At 38.0% G+C, this 16,630-nt stretch overlaps 1 pseudogene; it reads right to left on the bottom strand.

Moving 5' to 3' along the window:
- Nucleotides 1-15,660: 15,660 nt before the first annotated feature.
- Nucleotides 15,661-16,230, bottom strand: LOC114103889 (COP9 signalosome complex subunit 8 pseudogene; annotated as a pseudogene).
- Between the last annotated feature and the right edge of the window lie 400 nt (nt 16,231-16,630).

Below are 16,630 nucleotides of genomic sequence, written 5' to 3'. Positions count from 1 at the left end.
ACACAATAGCAGAAAATGCAGAGGAAATTTCTTGGTAAATCTGTGACCTTGTTAGGAGCCCGGGGGTCCCTGGGAAATGTGCTAGAGTTGGGCCAGGCTTCCAATGACACTTCTAATACTATGTGAGTGGTAGTGAGCAAGCTCCATAGCTAAGCTTTGGTTTTCTTCATTTGTAAATTCTCAGAAGGTTGCCTCTAGGTATTAAAAATAAAGAAGATTATGTATGTAAAATGGCTGGCATACAGAAATTCACCAACCAAATGGTAGTCTGAAAGCATGTATGTATTTATTAAGCATCTACTTTATAAAATTCCTTATCTTTTGTGAACCTGTTGTGAAACACATGGGATTTAAAATAACAAAATAGCATAATCTGTGCTTCAAAGATATCCATAGTCTAGAAAAATGGCCAGAATGAAAAAAATTCAATTCTACAGGCATTTTCTTTTCTTGTTTTTAACTGTCAACAGAATCTAGTCTTAAAATAAAAAGCATAAGACTCTGACCAGGCATAGTGGCGTATGCCTGTAATCCCAACTACTCAGAAGGCTGAGGAGGATTACAGGCATACAGGAGGATTGCAATTTTGAAGTTGGCCTTAGCAATTTAGTGAGATCCTAATCTACTTATTAAGACCCTATCTCGTAATAAAAAAAATAACAAACACTGGGAATGTAACTCTGCTCAGTGGTAAAGTGCCCCTGGGTTTAATACCCAGTACAAAAACCAAATAAAACAAAAACCTGCTGAATTCTTCAAGGCAATTTCTGTCTCTCAGGAAGATAAATAAATCACTATCCAATCTCAGAAAAATATGACATTTGCTTATATAAAAGTATTAACTAAGTACTACATGATGCAGAGAAAGGAGGACTATAAGGATGGGATCCAGCTCTATAAACACATTTAAGCTTTACTAACAGGATAAAATAGGAGCAGTTCAAGCACAGGCACAACAGTGCAAAGCACAAATTTAGAATTAATTGGGGGGTGTACTGGGAATAAGGAATATTCTAAGGGATCAGCGTGTAGGATCAGTGGTCTTTGGGTGTGTGTGTAATGTGTTGGTGAAGGATGAGATCTGGGGAAACTATGACAGACTAGTTTCAGCCTAAGGTGTTTGGACTTGGTCCTACTGACCATAGGGAGACATTGTGATGTTTTTACACAGAGAAATGGCAAGACTCAATGTCAGTGGTGGCATCCAGTCTCTAGGAATGATCCATTTTGGCAATGATAATTTTATCAAACCAGTGCAGTTGGAGGATAGTTTGTTATGTCTTCTCCTAAAACAAGCTAGGTTACTCCGTGTCTTTTGACAACTGAGGAGTGGGTAAGCGGCAGAGCTGGCTCACCAGTGTTCTGTTCCCAGATCTGGACTTCACTCCTGTCCTCTGCAGGCCCATGAGAAACTTTTCCAAGGTGCCAGTCTGATATTTCTATCCCATCTGTCATCATCCCAGTGCAGTTCTGACTCTCATTAGAGCTGTGGGCGGGGATGCCCCTACCTCCACCTCTCATCCAGCTTCTTTAATGGAACAATTGCATCAGAGTCAAGTTGATTGTTTCCTATGGAAATCAGCCATGTGGAGCCTCAGGGGGAATAGTTCTGCCCTCTTGTATTCATTTTCTTCCAGTGTGGACCAGGATCGGGGAGGGCAGTATCTAGCCTTTCACATATGCCTGAAAGAGAACTGGAACAGGAAAACAGGAGATAGTAAGAGAGACAGGCAGTGGCTTAGGGTAAAAAGGATATGGAGTATCAACAGAATTGCTTGCCTAGGTCACAGATTTATTAGGGGACAATTTCAGAATTCCAGGGCTCTGAAAACGGAGAGAGAGCACTCTTATAGCGAGCTAGCCTAAATATTAGCATAGAAAGATATTAGCATAGAAATTAGTTTTATCATTATGGCAAAAATTCCACAAGCAAACAGAGCATCATGCAAGTTTGCAGGTAATTTATTTATCTTTATTCTACTGGATATAGTTGAACTTTAAAAAAAATCAGTTATTTGCCCAATGATATACATAGAGGCTGAATGCTTGATATTGTGCAGATAAAATAGTTGCAAGTTTGACAGTTGGTTTTAGACTTCGTCTGATTATTTGCTTCCAAACTCCCATGTTACTTTCAAAGTTCACTAGAATTACTCTGCTATTTACTTATTTATTTCTGTGTCCTGGATATCTTGTTATACTTTCAAGTTTTTGCCAGATATACCTTGTCCATAGCCCTTACTTCTCACCTCCTCATCCCCCATTCTTTTTATAAGGAAAACAAACATGAATTGTACAACTGCATTTAAAAGAATTCAGCCTTGATGTACTTATGAGGAAATTTTCGATGATATGAAATCAGGAATGTTCCTGTTAATCTGAGACATTGGTGTAAATTTGAGGCTGAGACAGGCACAGGACCCAGGTGTTCTCCCCAAGGAGCAATCTGGGATTGGGAGTTGTTATAGGGTGAGTGAGGGACAGACCCAGACAGCTGAGATTGTAATTCTTTCATTTGATTTGATTTGAGGAATTTAGACACAAACTAACCATGTCCCTTCATTTAGTTTGCCCGTTGCTTATTGCTTGACAATATCTTATTATAACACTTCTTTTTAAAGGAATTACTAGGGCTCCCAATTTCTTATTAAATTAAGTAGTAATATTGAGAATATTCTGACATTCAAAACCTCCACAGAAGTCTTAATGTGCCATTCCAATCATTTACCCCAATACTTCCTGATAATATACATTATATACTTGCCAATCTGGTCCACATGTCTTCCCACCCCCATTAATGTGGACTCTGTTGCTGGATTTTGTAATCCCTTTGCTTCTCCCCTCCATGAGCCTACCTTAATTGTGCTTAATTTCTTGAAATCAGCCAGATGGGGTTTGGCTTTTCCTTTAAATCTTCAGCAATTCTTACTACCTCTTCGTTATTTATCACTTTCTGTCTTAACTTTTGTTTCCAACTACATCCATCAAGTTCTCAACTGCAGTCCAGATCCCCATTGAGGACAACGGGTGGCCTTCCCTTAGTCCCACCCAAATCTCCATCTCAGGAGACACTCACGCCTGAAAAACATATTATTATCACCACTGCATACTCCATGGTTTGTGTGTGTGTATGTGTGTGTGTGTGTTTATACATACAGATACACAGTTGTTACTTGGTATTCACAGAGCTTTGGTTCCAGGACTTGTTTGAGGCTACCAAAATCGTGGGTGCTCAAATTCCTTATATATAACTGTGTAGTACTTGCTTATAACTTGTGCAAATTCTCCTATGTACTTTTAATGATCTCTATATTACTTATGATATACTTAATACAAAGTAACTGCTATGAATAGTTGTTATACTGCATTATTTAGTGAATAACGACAAGGAAAACAAGTTTGTGTATGTTCAGGAAAATGCACCTTATTTTCTTCTGGATATTTTCAAACTGTGGTTGGTTAAATCCACCCATGAAGAACCCATGTCTATGAAGGGCCAGCTGTAAATCATTAAGAAACTTTTTATCTTCCAACTTTGAATTTTCATTTATTCATACGGACAGTTAAATGAGTTTTACTCAATGATCTCCATCGTGTATTGATTGATTGGTAAAGTATTACAGATTGTATAGTCTTTTCTTACTCCTTCATTAAGGGAATAATGTATGATTGTGGGTGGCAAGGACTAACCTTCGAAAAGAAGGTCCTATTCACAGAGTCTCTCCCATACATTCTTGTTCATTTGAATTATAAACACATCTCTAGAGGAGTCATTGTCTTCTCCTCCTCGTTCTTTTCTCCTCCTCTTCCTCTTCCCCCTCCTCCTCCTCCTCCCCCTCCTCCTCACCTTCCTCCTCCTCCTTCTTACCAAGGATCGAACTCAGAGGCACTCCGACATTGAGCCACATCCCCAGCCCTATTTTGTATTTTATTTAGAGACAGGGTCTCACTGAGTTGCTTAGCACCTCAACCTTATAGAGCCTTCTTTACTTCTGTGAATTTCAAAAGGAGCCCCTTTCCTTCTCTGATCCCTCCCCAGTCAGCAGAGGTCCTGCTGTGACTGCAGCATCCTCCCTGGGCCTGGGCCTCAGCTTGCTGGGAGCTCAGCTTTCCAGAGAGGGCTTCAGACGCTGGGAGGGTGACAGATGGCTCAGTAGTAGCAACAGTTTGAGGAAGGAGTCACTGAGGGGAATCTGGGAGGGGCCGCGTTCGACCTTCCCGTGGGTAGAAGAGCCAAGGGGAGGGGTTAAACATCCGCAGTTATTTTACAGACAGGCTTTTGCAAATTTGGATCACTGACACAAGAGCAAAATGAAAAGCTTCTTCCCTGCGTAAAGCCATGTTTTCCACTTTCCCTGCCATCCTGAGAAGCCTCTGCACAGGTTACCCTGTCCCTATGGTCTCCAGTGGTCGGCCACATCTTACAACTTCACACCGGTTTCTTTTCTGATCCATCCGGTTTGGCGAAGGTTCACCCCTCTCTCAGGCCCCAGGCTGAGGCTCTAACTGGCTACACGAGCTCTGAGACTTGCTTTCCAGAATGCCGGCCTTTCAGGGCAGGAAGGAGGCTAAGGAGCCTCTGGGAGTGGAACACCTGGGAGTCCCAGGCCCTTGCAAATGAAGGATCTTTCAGGCACAGGAGTGACCAGGGTGTGGGGAGGAGAGGGGTCTGCTATGACTTTTGTTTCCAAGTGTGTCTTCTGAGCAAGCGATTAAGTCTGGGGCTTAATCGAAGCGCTGTTGAGAGTGTGTTTCCTCACGTGCAGCCTGGGCAGAGGCCCTCCCCCTAGAGCCCTGGACTCTGGCGGTCCTCAGCCCTCTGAGCCCACAGCATGAGACGAGGTGTCCGCCTGGTGGCTGCTGAGGAGAACAGCAGCTGGGAAGGGCTGTTGAACCCTGGACTTCTCTATGGGGCATTGGGAAGGGGGAACTGGAAGGGGTGGCATGGCAGGCCAGTTCTGCATCTCACCCTGCCCGAGCCAGTCCCCAGTCACCTGGAATCCAGCATCTCATGACACTTTTGTTCAGGCAAGTTCTCCTGAAGCACCAATCCTGTCACCCTCAGGAAAAGCTGAACCTACTACTTTTTTCAACAGTGGATCCGTTTCAGCATCCTTCTTTGAAAAAGAGAGTCAGTGATTGTGTGGTCAAGGGTACCCGGGTTGAGGGTGGTTTGGACACGTCCGTTGGTTGAAAACCCCTTTCCAGATTAGTGTAAAACACGAGGTTTCTACTTTTCATGACCATTACCACTTCCTGTTTTACAGTTCATGAAAGTTTAAAAATGACTTACATAATTTAAAGTGTGGTGGTAAGTGACCAAAGGAGACCATTTGTAGGAGAAGGTAAGTCGTACTAATAGAGAACTCACATAATTAAGGCTTTTAATGCTAACAATTCCGAGTGACAGCTGAGGTAGGTGATTCTGACCATTTTTCTACCTGAGGCAGAGCAAGAAAGTGACTCCTCACAGAACAGGCCAGGATCAGAACAAAACCAGAGCCTTTCTTCTTCACTTCATAATCCAGGGCTTTTCACCCAATCATACTGTTTTTCAACCGCTATATCACATTTTTACTTATTAAATCGTAGCATAGCACTTATTTTCTGAACATGCTTGAGCAAACTGAGAATTTGGTTATACTTTGACCTCAGAGAAAACATTACCCCTAGATAGAGCACCCCTCCATTTTGTGGCCTTAAAAAAAGACACATTATTCTGAGTCCTAGCTGAGGGAAGTAAGTTGGATAATATATTTTTTTAAAACCACTCTGGTCACTGAGATAACTGTGGGGTATTTTATTCTTGTTGTTTTCATTTTAATCCCAACAATGATGCCACAAGGAGAATATAATGAAAGAAACCAAATTAATATCAGCTTGGGAGAAAGAGAGAAGAATTTTCTGATTTGGATTGTTACATTTTGGAAGAAATGCTACATGGAAATAATGCAATTTTCTTCCCAACCATTTAAAACTTTTAAGAGTCAAATACAACATGCTTAGTGATTATTAGCACTTAAATGTATGTGTCTCATAAAACATTACCACTATGTGGTGTCATTATAATTAACCTCATTTTCTAGATAAGGCAATTGAGTCTTAGAGTTAAAGAAAAAAAAAATGTGACTCTAGTTCACACAGCTGGTTCAGTGGCCTGGGTAGGAATTTACAGACTGAACTGCCTGACTCCATGTCTGTTCTCATTTCATTATACTATGTTGATATGTTCTGTGATAACTACATGACACAGATATCTACGGACCAAGACCTATGCTGCCCAAAGTAGTAGCCACTAGCCACATGTGATTATTTATATTAGTTATATAAAATAAAAAGAAAAATCTAGTTCATCTGTCACAGAAGTCATATTTCAAATGTTCAATCATCACATGTGACTGGGAGGTACTTTATTGGACAGAGGAGATAGAGAATGTTTTTGTTGATGCAGTAAGTTCTGGACAGAACAAGATCCCCTCTGGATAAGAAGTGTTGTAGTGAAATGGGTGGAGGCACTGGACAGGTTTGGTCTTTTTCACTATTAATTTTATGATGTTAAGGAGGCTACTTGCCTTCTTTAAAACTCAATCTGCTAGTTTGAATAACTGTTTCTTTCTCATAGGATTATTATAAGAGTGCGATAGCAGAATTCCATAAGGTTGGGAAGAACTTGGCAAAAGTTAGCTATTATTACAGGCGATCCATAGTTTTAAGAAAATTACTAGGTGTGGTTAGAAATAAGCATGGATGGGAATGGGGCTGTGGCTCAGTGGTACTGCCCTTGCCTGGCATGTGTGAGGCACTGGGTTCGATCTCAGCATCACATATAAATAAATAAAGTGAAGGTCTATTAAAAAAAGTTAATAAAAGACTCATTGGGGCTAGGGTTGTAGCTCAGTGGTAGAGTGCTTGCCTCTCATGTGTGAGGCCCTGGGTTTGATCCTCAGCACCACATAAAAATACACAAATAAAAATGAAGATACTGTGTCCATCTACAACTAAAAAAAAAAAAAAAAAAAAAAAATTAAAAAAAGACACTTCAAAAAAAAAAAAAAAAGAATTAAGCATGGATGCATATATGTTTGTTTTACTGTCATTGTGAAATAAGCCAGGTTAGGGTGGAAACTTCCCTACAGCAGATGCACTAAAAATGTTACCCAGGCATCTTATTTGTGCATACATTTGCTACCCTGCCCAAGGTAGAGTATGAAACTTCATCCTTGAATTCTTGTGACTTAGTGGAGTGCCTCATACTTTAACATAAAAACACAATTATAAACACAATTTTATAGTCAAATAAAGTTCAGCCAAAGTATGAGTGAGGCCGCTGATTCCAAATCTTTTTTCTTTTGCTGTGGGGAAGAAGTTAGAAAATGGGAAGGTTCAGGAAGGTTAGGGAGAATGGGGATTAGAAAATGTCTAAAAGGACCCAAGAAGAAATTTTGCTCAGTGCTTAACTTACATATTATTCCACAGAATCATATGTATTTATGATTAGAATTTATAGAATTAGAATTTATTAGAATTAATTTATCTTAGCAGCAATAAACATTTAGGGACTTTGGGGTAGAGAAAGGACACAAGCAAGTTTATAATAACATTAGAGAGTCTATCCTGGGGGCTAGAAGATCAGGTTCTAATCCCAGTTCTGACCCTACTTTTTGATTTAAGACAAATAACCACATTTTTCAGAAACTCAGTTTCATTTATGGGTTATGAAGAGAAAATTGAGCTAAATTGACCCTGAAATTTTTAAATTGAACATTTACTTTTCTCTTTCTTTTCACATTTTTTTATTGGTGCTTTATAATTGTAAATTGTATATAATGGTGGGATTTGTTGATTTGTTGTTTCATATTTGTACAAACACAGTGTAACAAAATAATTTGGCCGATATCACTCCCCAACATGTGCTCCCCCCTCCTATCCCCTAGTCCCTTTTCTCTATTCTACTGATTTCCCTTTGAGTTTTCATGGAATCCCCCTGTTCCACCTTTCCCCCCTTTTTCCTGTCTAGTTTCCATACATGAAGAGAAAACATACAACCCTTCACCTTCTGAGTTTGGCTTATTTTGCTTAACAAATGCTCTCAAGTTCCATCCATTTTCCTGAAAATTAAGTAATTTCCAGTTTTCTTTGTGGTGGAATAAAATTCCATAGTGTATATATACCACATTTTCTTTATCCTTTCATCCTTTGATCGGCACCTAGGCTGGTTCAATAGTTTGGCTATTGTGGATTGTGCTCTTGTAAACACAGTTATGCATGAATTACTATAGTATGATGACTTTAATTCTTTAGGGTAAATACCTAGCAGTGGTGTGTCTGGGTCATATTCAAACACTTAGGATTTAATGGGAACATCTTACTCAAGCTCACAGGGATTTATTCTAAGTATTAGGGGTGCTATCATGGAGGTGTGCTGCCACCTTGTGGTAATTTTGGTGTCTGCATGCGCTAATTTATTAGGAACAATTTCTGATTTATTTTAATATTTCATGTTGCTATTTTCTACCAAAGGGATACATACCTTTGCTTAACATTTGGAAGTTTTAGAATAAAATACCTTGCCTTGAGTTTGTTTCTACTGACTGACTCCATAAGTTATCACATATCACATGTTTTAATAATAAAAAGTAATGTTTCATGAATTTATAAATTTGTTAAATATTGGGTTCAAAGTCTTTACACCACATATGTAAGCCAGTTTATTTCCTAACTAGTTTTCAGGAAGTGCATTATTTACTACCTCATTCTACACATTCCATTGTGTAAAGAACTTTTCTAGCCCAATGACTTGTTACTGGTGAGCACTCAACAAATATTTATTGTATGAATAATAATGAGCAGAGTTAACATGAATTGAGTGCTTTTTATGTGCTGGGCATATCTCTTCATCAAAATCTAATAAAGCCAGTATAGGTCTCTTGGAGAAGACAGGAGAGTGCAGCTCTTTCAAGTCTGGTTCTTGGTCCTCGGAGTTCTGATAGCCCCATTCAGAGGACCACAAACCTCAGGCATTTTACTTTGTGTAAAGTTACTGTGTCATAAAAAGCCCACATCCTTGAGTAAAAGTAGCTCTCTTCAGTTAACCCTAATTGGTTGAGCTGTGTGGGGTGTTTCTTGAGTTTTGTGGAAGGCTTGATGGCCATTTAGTGGATCATTTAAGCCTCCAAATTGTGCTCCTCCAAAGCACAACACTTAAAGAGAAAGTAGATGATAAGGCGACGTGGTTCACGACAGGAGGTAAACATGGGTTTGGTTGGCACCATGTATCTTAATTGATATTACATTGGTACAGGAGCTAGTAAAGGGGAAGAAAAGCACAACACTTAAAGAGAAAGTAGATGATAAGGCGACGTGGTTCACGACAGGAGGTAAACATGGGTTTGGTTGGCACCATGTATCTTAATTGATATTACATTGGTACAGGAGCTAGTAAAGGGGAAGAAATGGAAGTTTCAGGTACTATTCAAGGACCAGGGAGTCAAGACTAAGAATAAGCCCAGGATCATTAGATTTTACTAAGGCAACCTCCCATTCTCTCTCTCTCTCTCTCTCTCTCTCTCTCTATATATATATATATATATATATATATATATATATATATATATATGCACACACACACACACACACACACACACACACTTGAAGATCCCTTTGTCTTTGTTCTTGTATTCTCCATTCATGTGCAAAGTTACTTAGGTTAGTAGTTCTTCTCATTGTAAAGTAAAGTTGGATTTTGGGGTGGGAGGAGGTCAGGGGAGTGACTGGATGGCAGACTGCATTACATCTTGGAGTACCCAACCCCTTAAATTATTTTTTAAATTTAGGATACTTAAGTTTCATCTGTTGTGTTATGAAATTCCGTGGTTTTTGATGGATGCTGTAAGCACAGTGCCATGGAGCCATATCATATGGAATAGTTGATTCGTGGAAATATTACTTATCTATTTAGCCTTCCACCACCTTCACAATCCTAGTGACCTCTGGTATGTCGAACTCCTCTATCAGTTCATCTTTTTTAGAATGTGACACAACAGGTACAATAGAATATGTAGAATAGAATGGAAGAGTGACTTCTTTCATGTAGCAAAATGCATAAAGATTAATCTTCCTCTCTTCCCTCCTCCCTTCCTGCCTTCCTTCCTTCCCACCTCCCTGTCTTCATTAATTTCTTGATACAGTTCCATTCACGTTGCCACAATTAAAAGAATTTCATTTTTTATGACTGAATAATGCTTCATTTTTTTGTATACACACATACACACACACATCACATTTTTCTTATCTGTTTGTCCATCAATGGTCACTGAGTATATTCTATATCATTGCTATCGTGAATGGCCTGCAATAAACACAGTAGTGTAGGTATCTCTTCAGTAAACTTATGTCATTTCCTTTGGATAGATGTTGTGGGATTGTTGGGTAGTCTTATTTGTAATTTTTTGAGGAACTCCATAATGTTTTCTATAATGTCTGTACCAATTTAACATTGCCACCAACAATGTATGAATTTCCTTTCCTCTTTGTCCTCGCAGCAATTTTTTTTTAAAACAATAACCATTCTATTTGGGGTGAGATAATATCTCATTATGGCTTTGACTTGCCATCTCTGATGATTATTGAAATTGAACACTTTTGTCATATGCTTGTTGGCCATTAGTATATCTTCTTTTGGATTCTAATTTTTATTTATTGGTTCTTTTTAGTTATACATGACAGTAGGATCCATTATGACATAACTATAAAAGCATGGAATATAGATTGTTTAAATCAGTCCCCAGTGCCTCTCCTTCTCCTCCCCCCACATTCCCTGCTCCTTTTGTTCTACTGATCTTTCTGCCATTTCCCCATAGTTATTTTTTTAAATTAATTTCTTGTGGATGTACATGATGGTGAGATTCACTGTGGTATATTCATATATGTACAAAGGAAAGTTATGTCAGATTCATTCCACTGTCTTTGCTTTTCCCACACCCCCTCCCTTCCCTTCACTTCTCTTTGTCTACTCCACGGAACCTCTCTATCCTTGATGAAAACAGATGCTAAAATTCCTAATAACAAATGGTGCTGGGAAAACTGGAAATACATATGCAACAAAATAAAATTAGACCCCTATCTCTCACCATGCACAGAACTTAACTCAAAATGGATCAAGGACCTAGGAATAAAACTAGAGGCCCTGCATCTAATAGAAGAAAAAGTAGGTCTTAATCTCCATCATGTGGGATTAGACCCCAACTTTCTTAATAAGACTCCTGTGGCACAAGAATTAAAATCAATAATCAATAAATGGGATGGACTCAAACTAAAAAGTTTCTTCTCAGCAAAAGAAACAATCAGTGAGGTGAATAAAGAGCCTACAGAATGGGAGCAAATCTTTACCCCTCACACATTAGATAGAACACTAATCTCTAGGGTATATAAAGAACTCAAAAAACTAAGCACCCCAAACCAAATAACCCAATCAATAAATGGGCCAAGGACCTGAACAGACACTTCTCAGAAGATGATATACAATTAATCAACAAATATATGAAAAAGTGTTCATCATCACTAGCAATTAGAGAAATGCATATCAAAACCACTCTAAGATTTCATCTCACTCCAGTCAGAATGACAGATACTATGAAGACAAACAACAATAAGTGTTGGCAAGGATGTGGGGGAAAAGGTACACTCTTACACTGCTGGTGGGACTGCAAACTGGTGCAGCCAATATCAAAAGTAGTATGGAGATTCTTTGGAAAAGTGGGAATGGAACCACCATTTGACCCAGATATCCCTCTCCTTGGACTATACCCAAAGGACTTAAAAACAGCATACTATAGGGACACAGCCACATCAATGTTTATAGTAGCACAATTCACAATAGCTAAACTGTGGAACCAACCTAGATGCCCTTCAATAGATGAATTGATAAAAAATGTGGCATATATACACAACAGAATATTACTCAGCAATAAAAGAGAATAAAATCATGGCATTTGCAGGTAAATGGATGGAGTTAGAGAAGATAATGCTAAGTGAAGTTAGCCAATCCCAAAAAAACAAATGCCAAATGTTTTCTTTGATGTAAGGAGGCTGATTCACAGTGGGATAGGGAGAGGGAGCATGGGAGGAATAGATGAACTCTAGATAGGGCAGAGGGGTTGGAGGGGAAGGGAGGGAGTATGGGGTTATAAATGATGGTGGAATGTGATGATCATTATTATCCAAAGTACATGTATGAGGAAACAAATTGGTGTGAATATACTTTGTATACAACCAGAGATATGAAAAATTGTGCTCTATATGTGTAGTAAGAATTGTAATGCATTTCAGTGTCATATATAAATAAAAGAAAAAGAAAAAATCCTTATGTTAAATTTTAAAAAATACTGGCAAATCACATACAAAAACACATTAAAAAGAAAGTGCACCATAATCAAGTGGGTTATCATAATCATAATCATAATCATCCCAGGGACACAAGTTTGTTTCCAAATACAAAAACCAATGAATATAATTCACCACATAAACAGACTTAAAGACAAGAATCACACGATTATCTCAATAGACACAGAAAAAGCATTTGACAAAATATAACACCTATTCATGTTTGAAACAGTGGAAAAACTAGGAATGGAGGGAACTTACCTCAACATTGTAAAGGCTATAAATGACAAACCCAAGTGGAACATTATTTTGAATGGAGAAAAACTGAAAGCATTCCCTCTAAATGGAACAAGACAGGGACGTCCACTTTTACCACTCCTATTGAACACATTACTTGAAACTATAGCCAGAACAATCAAGAGAAGGGAATTAAAGGGATACAAATAGGAAAAGAAGAACTCAAACTATCTCTGTTTGCCAATGACATGATCCTATATTTAGAAAATCCAAAACAACAACAACAACAACAACAACAACAACAAAAACCTCCACCAGAAAACTTCTAGAACTCATAAATGAATTCAGCAAAGTAGTAGATACAAAGTCAATAGCCATAAATCAATTGAGTTTCTGTACTCCAATGGTGAATTGGCTGAAAAAGCAATTAGAAAAACTATCCCTTTCACAATAGTCTCAAAACAAAGAAACAAACAAACCAACAAACAACTGTCGGGAGCTGCCATGGATGCAGATTCCTTCAATCCTGATGCCTTCAATCCTTCAGTCTGGCATGATATTGCCAGGTTGCAGTAACTTGGGTGTTACTCCATCCCGGATAACAAGGCGTGGCTCCAGGTGTAGGTGTCACAGGTAAGTTACACTTACCTGCTCCTTTGTAATCCTACTCCTTTGACCTTTTTGGGATAGAATGTTCCATGGAAACTCCCCTTGAGTGTTCCCTATAGAAGAATAAAGAATTCTCGTGGCTTTCTCTTTTGCCAAGGACTCTTAAAGTTACCGAACCATCTCCGGATTACTGAAAGGGTATTTCTGTGTGGTTGTGTGCTTTCTTTGTCGTTTTCTTGAGTTATTGGAATAGTCAGATTTTGTGAACCCAGCATTAGGTTGCCAGCTAGGATAGATGGCTATAAACAACAACAACAAAAACCCTTGGGAATAATCTAACAACAGAGGTGAAGGACATCTATGATGAACTGGCTGGGATTTAAGGTAAGGCCACCACTCCTGGATGTAGGCCATAATCTCATGTAACTGTTTTTACTCAATGTTGAAATCATCATCTTAAATATTTTTAGGATCAATTCAATATATGTGATAGTCTCCAGTTGACAAAATGGAAAGAGTAACTTTTTCTATTTAAAAGCCCAGGAATTCTAGCTTCCAGTCAAGATAAAGTAACAAGGATCTCTCACCTGAGACAACCAAAAATCCCAGACAAAATATTGGAAACAGAGGCTGGGGCTGTAGCTCAGTGGTAGAGTGCTCGCTTGCCTTGCATGTGGGAGGCACTGGGTTCAATCCTCAGCATCACATAAAAATAAAATAAAAGCATTGTGTCCAGCTACAACTAAAAACAATTTAAAAAATATTTGAAACAACTTTTTAAGGATTTAGGCAGCAAAGAGATCCTTAATACATGGGAAATAACAAAGAGAGCTTTAAAGATAACTCCAGCTTATTGGGTTAGAAGAATTTTCAGTTTTTGTTCGGGGAGAGAGAACTCAAGCAGAGTCTGAGGAGTTTATATTGAGTTGAAGAGATAGCACTGATAGCTCAGACCAGGTGGCTAGAATTTCAGGACACAGTGGTAGAGAAGGAAGTAGCACAATGAGAGATATCCAGACATTTGCAGACAGCCTCTTTCAAATATCAATAGACTCTTGACAAATATGTGTATGTTCATGTGCATGTAAAAAAATTTTCAAAAGGATAACTGGAAACCATACCTTGTCTTAAACAGTGTCTGACATAGTACCTGCTGTCACCAGAACTCACAATGAATGGGGCATTGGGTATAGTACACAGGTAGGTCTTGCTTTCATAATGGAGAATAATTAGCCTTAGAGTAAGTACTGTTCTTGATCCCGCCTACCAAATCAGTCACGGAAAACCCAACTTAAATACATCCTAGTTAAAAGCTCAAAATATTTCCAGAAATATGAAAATATCCACAACCAAGTAAGACATTATAAGATAAGCAAAGAAGTATGACAACATGACCCTTAATAAGAATATTCAATCAATGGAAACTTAACTAGAACTAACATGAAAGTGAGTACCAATTCCATATCTTTTAAATATTATGGAGGAAAAAAAAAAGATTTTTAAAGGAACAAAATCAAACTTATAAAACTACTGGTTCTGTAACTAAAAAATACATTGGATGAGATTAATAATAGCATATTACATACTTTAGAAGAAAAGACTAGTGAACATAAAAGCAGCAATAGGAGCTATATAAAATGAAATGCAAAGAGAAAAACAAAAAAGAAGTATATTAGTGATACATAGAACAAATTTTAAATGCCATAAGATATGTGTAATTTGAGTTCCTTAAGAAGCAGGGAGTTCAGGAAAAAATATTTAAGAACTTGAGGCTGAAATTAGATCTGTTTTACATATTTGATTAAAACTTGAAGTTTGCACATTTAAGATTTGACACAAGTCACAAGCATAAGAAATATGAAGAAACATGATGAAATTGCTCACTACCAATGAAAAAGATAAAATCTTAAAAGCAGTAAGAAATAAAAGACATATTCCATGAGGAGAAAAACAGGTAAGAATTATAGTAGATTTCTCATAGGAAAAAATGTAAGTGAGAATACAGTGGGATAGTCTTGTAAATACCAAACAACCTTAAAGGAACTCCATCTAGAATTCTATATTGGGTAAAAATATTTTTCAAAAACAAAGAAGAAAGACATTTTCAAATCTGTATCTCAGGAAATAATTTATTATCCGCAATTTTACAGTATAAGAAATATTAAAGGAAAACTTTTAGAAAAAGGTAAATGATTCCAGATGAGCTTGAGTTATGAATCTCCAGGAAATATACACTATCTAATACTGATAGACTCCAGCCAAATTGTTAAATATTACAAAATGAGAATTCCTTTAACAACTATTTAGCAATTATAATATATATATATATGGTATTTGATTACATAGTAAGGACGCCAGTAAAATGAACATTTTACATTTCTATATTTGTCAGTGTATAAGATTTGAAGTGGTCACTGAACTCAGAATGGTGCATCAATGTTCAAGGAAAGCCACATAATCAGTCTGTCTGGCTAACTGCTGTTCATTGAGGATTGGTGGAACTGGGGCAGGCTCTGGTAAACAAATAAACCTGTTAAAGGAAACATCCAGGGAATCTGCAACTGGCTTTCTAGATGAACCATTCCCCTGACAGAGGCAGCTTGCCATCCTTTTTCTAATGTAACTTTCACAACCTCAAAAATCCTCAAGGAAAAATGTCTCCTAGTAGCATGTCTAAGTGCTTCCATGATTAGCATGACTATCTGAGGCCACTGGTGGACACAGATGGTCATATAGATCCCAGGGAAATCTCTCTGCCAGATCCTCTGTCCTACTGACCAAATTCCTCAAAGTTCAGAATTTGCAGATTTGATAGCAGGTGGTATCCTTTTCCAAAGACATCTTGCATTACTCGTGTCATTGTGGAGCAAATACAAGTCTAAAAGCTGACCATACACTGGGGGGTGTAGCAATTCCTCCAGGAGACTTGAGCCCCTGGTTCTTGCACTGATTCAGCAACTTTTTGAAACTGAAGGTGCCTTTTGCCATCACTGTCCCTGGCATCTTCCCAGGTGATCTTGCAGCCAACTTGTAGACCGCCAGACACCTTACTGCAGTGTAGACTTTAACCTGTAAACATTTTTATAAATTTTATCTATAAATTTTCTTTTCAGGGCTTCTTTTTTCAGCATGCCATAAATTTTGGCATTTTTTGTTTTGTTTTTTGCTTTTCTTCAAGATATTAATTTCCCTTTTTATTTTTATCTTATGCATTTGTTGCTCAAGAGTTGATTATTTTCATTTTCATGAATTTTCCCTTTCTTTTGCTGCTAATTTTTTCATTCCATTTTGTTCGAAAATATACATGGCGTTAGTTCAATTTCTGAAATTTATTGTCTTATTTGTGACCTAACAAGTAATCTGTCCTGGGAAATGTTTTTTGCGTGCTCTAGAAAGAGGTATA

This window comes from Marmota flaviventris, chromosome 3 (assembly GCF_047511675.1).
Source record: "Marmota flaviventris isolate mMarFla1 chromosome 3, mMarFla1.hap1, whole genome shotgun sequence".
NCBI classification, from domain to species: Eukaryota; Metazoa; Chordata; class Mammalia; order Rodentia; family Sciuridae; genus Marmota; species Marmota flaviventris.
This window is presented reverse-complemented; position numbering and strand designations above follow the sequence as displayed.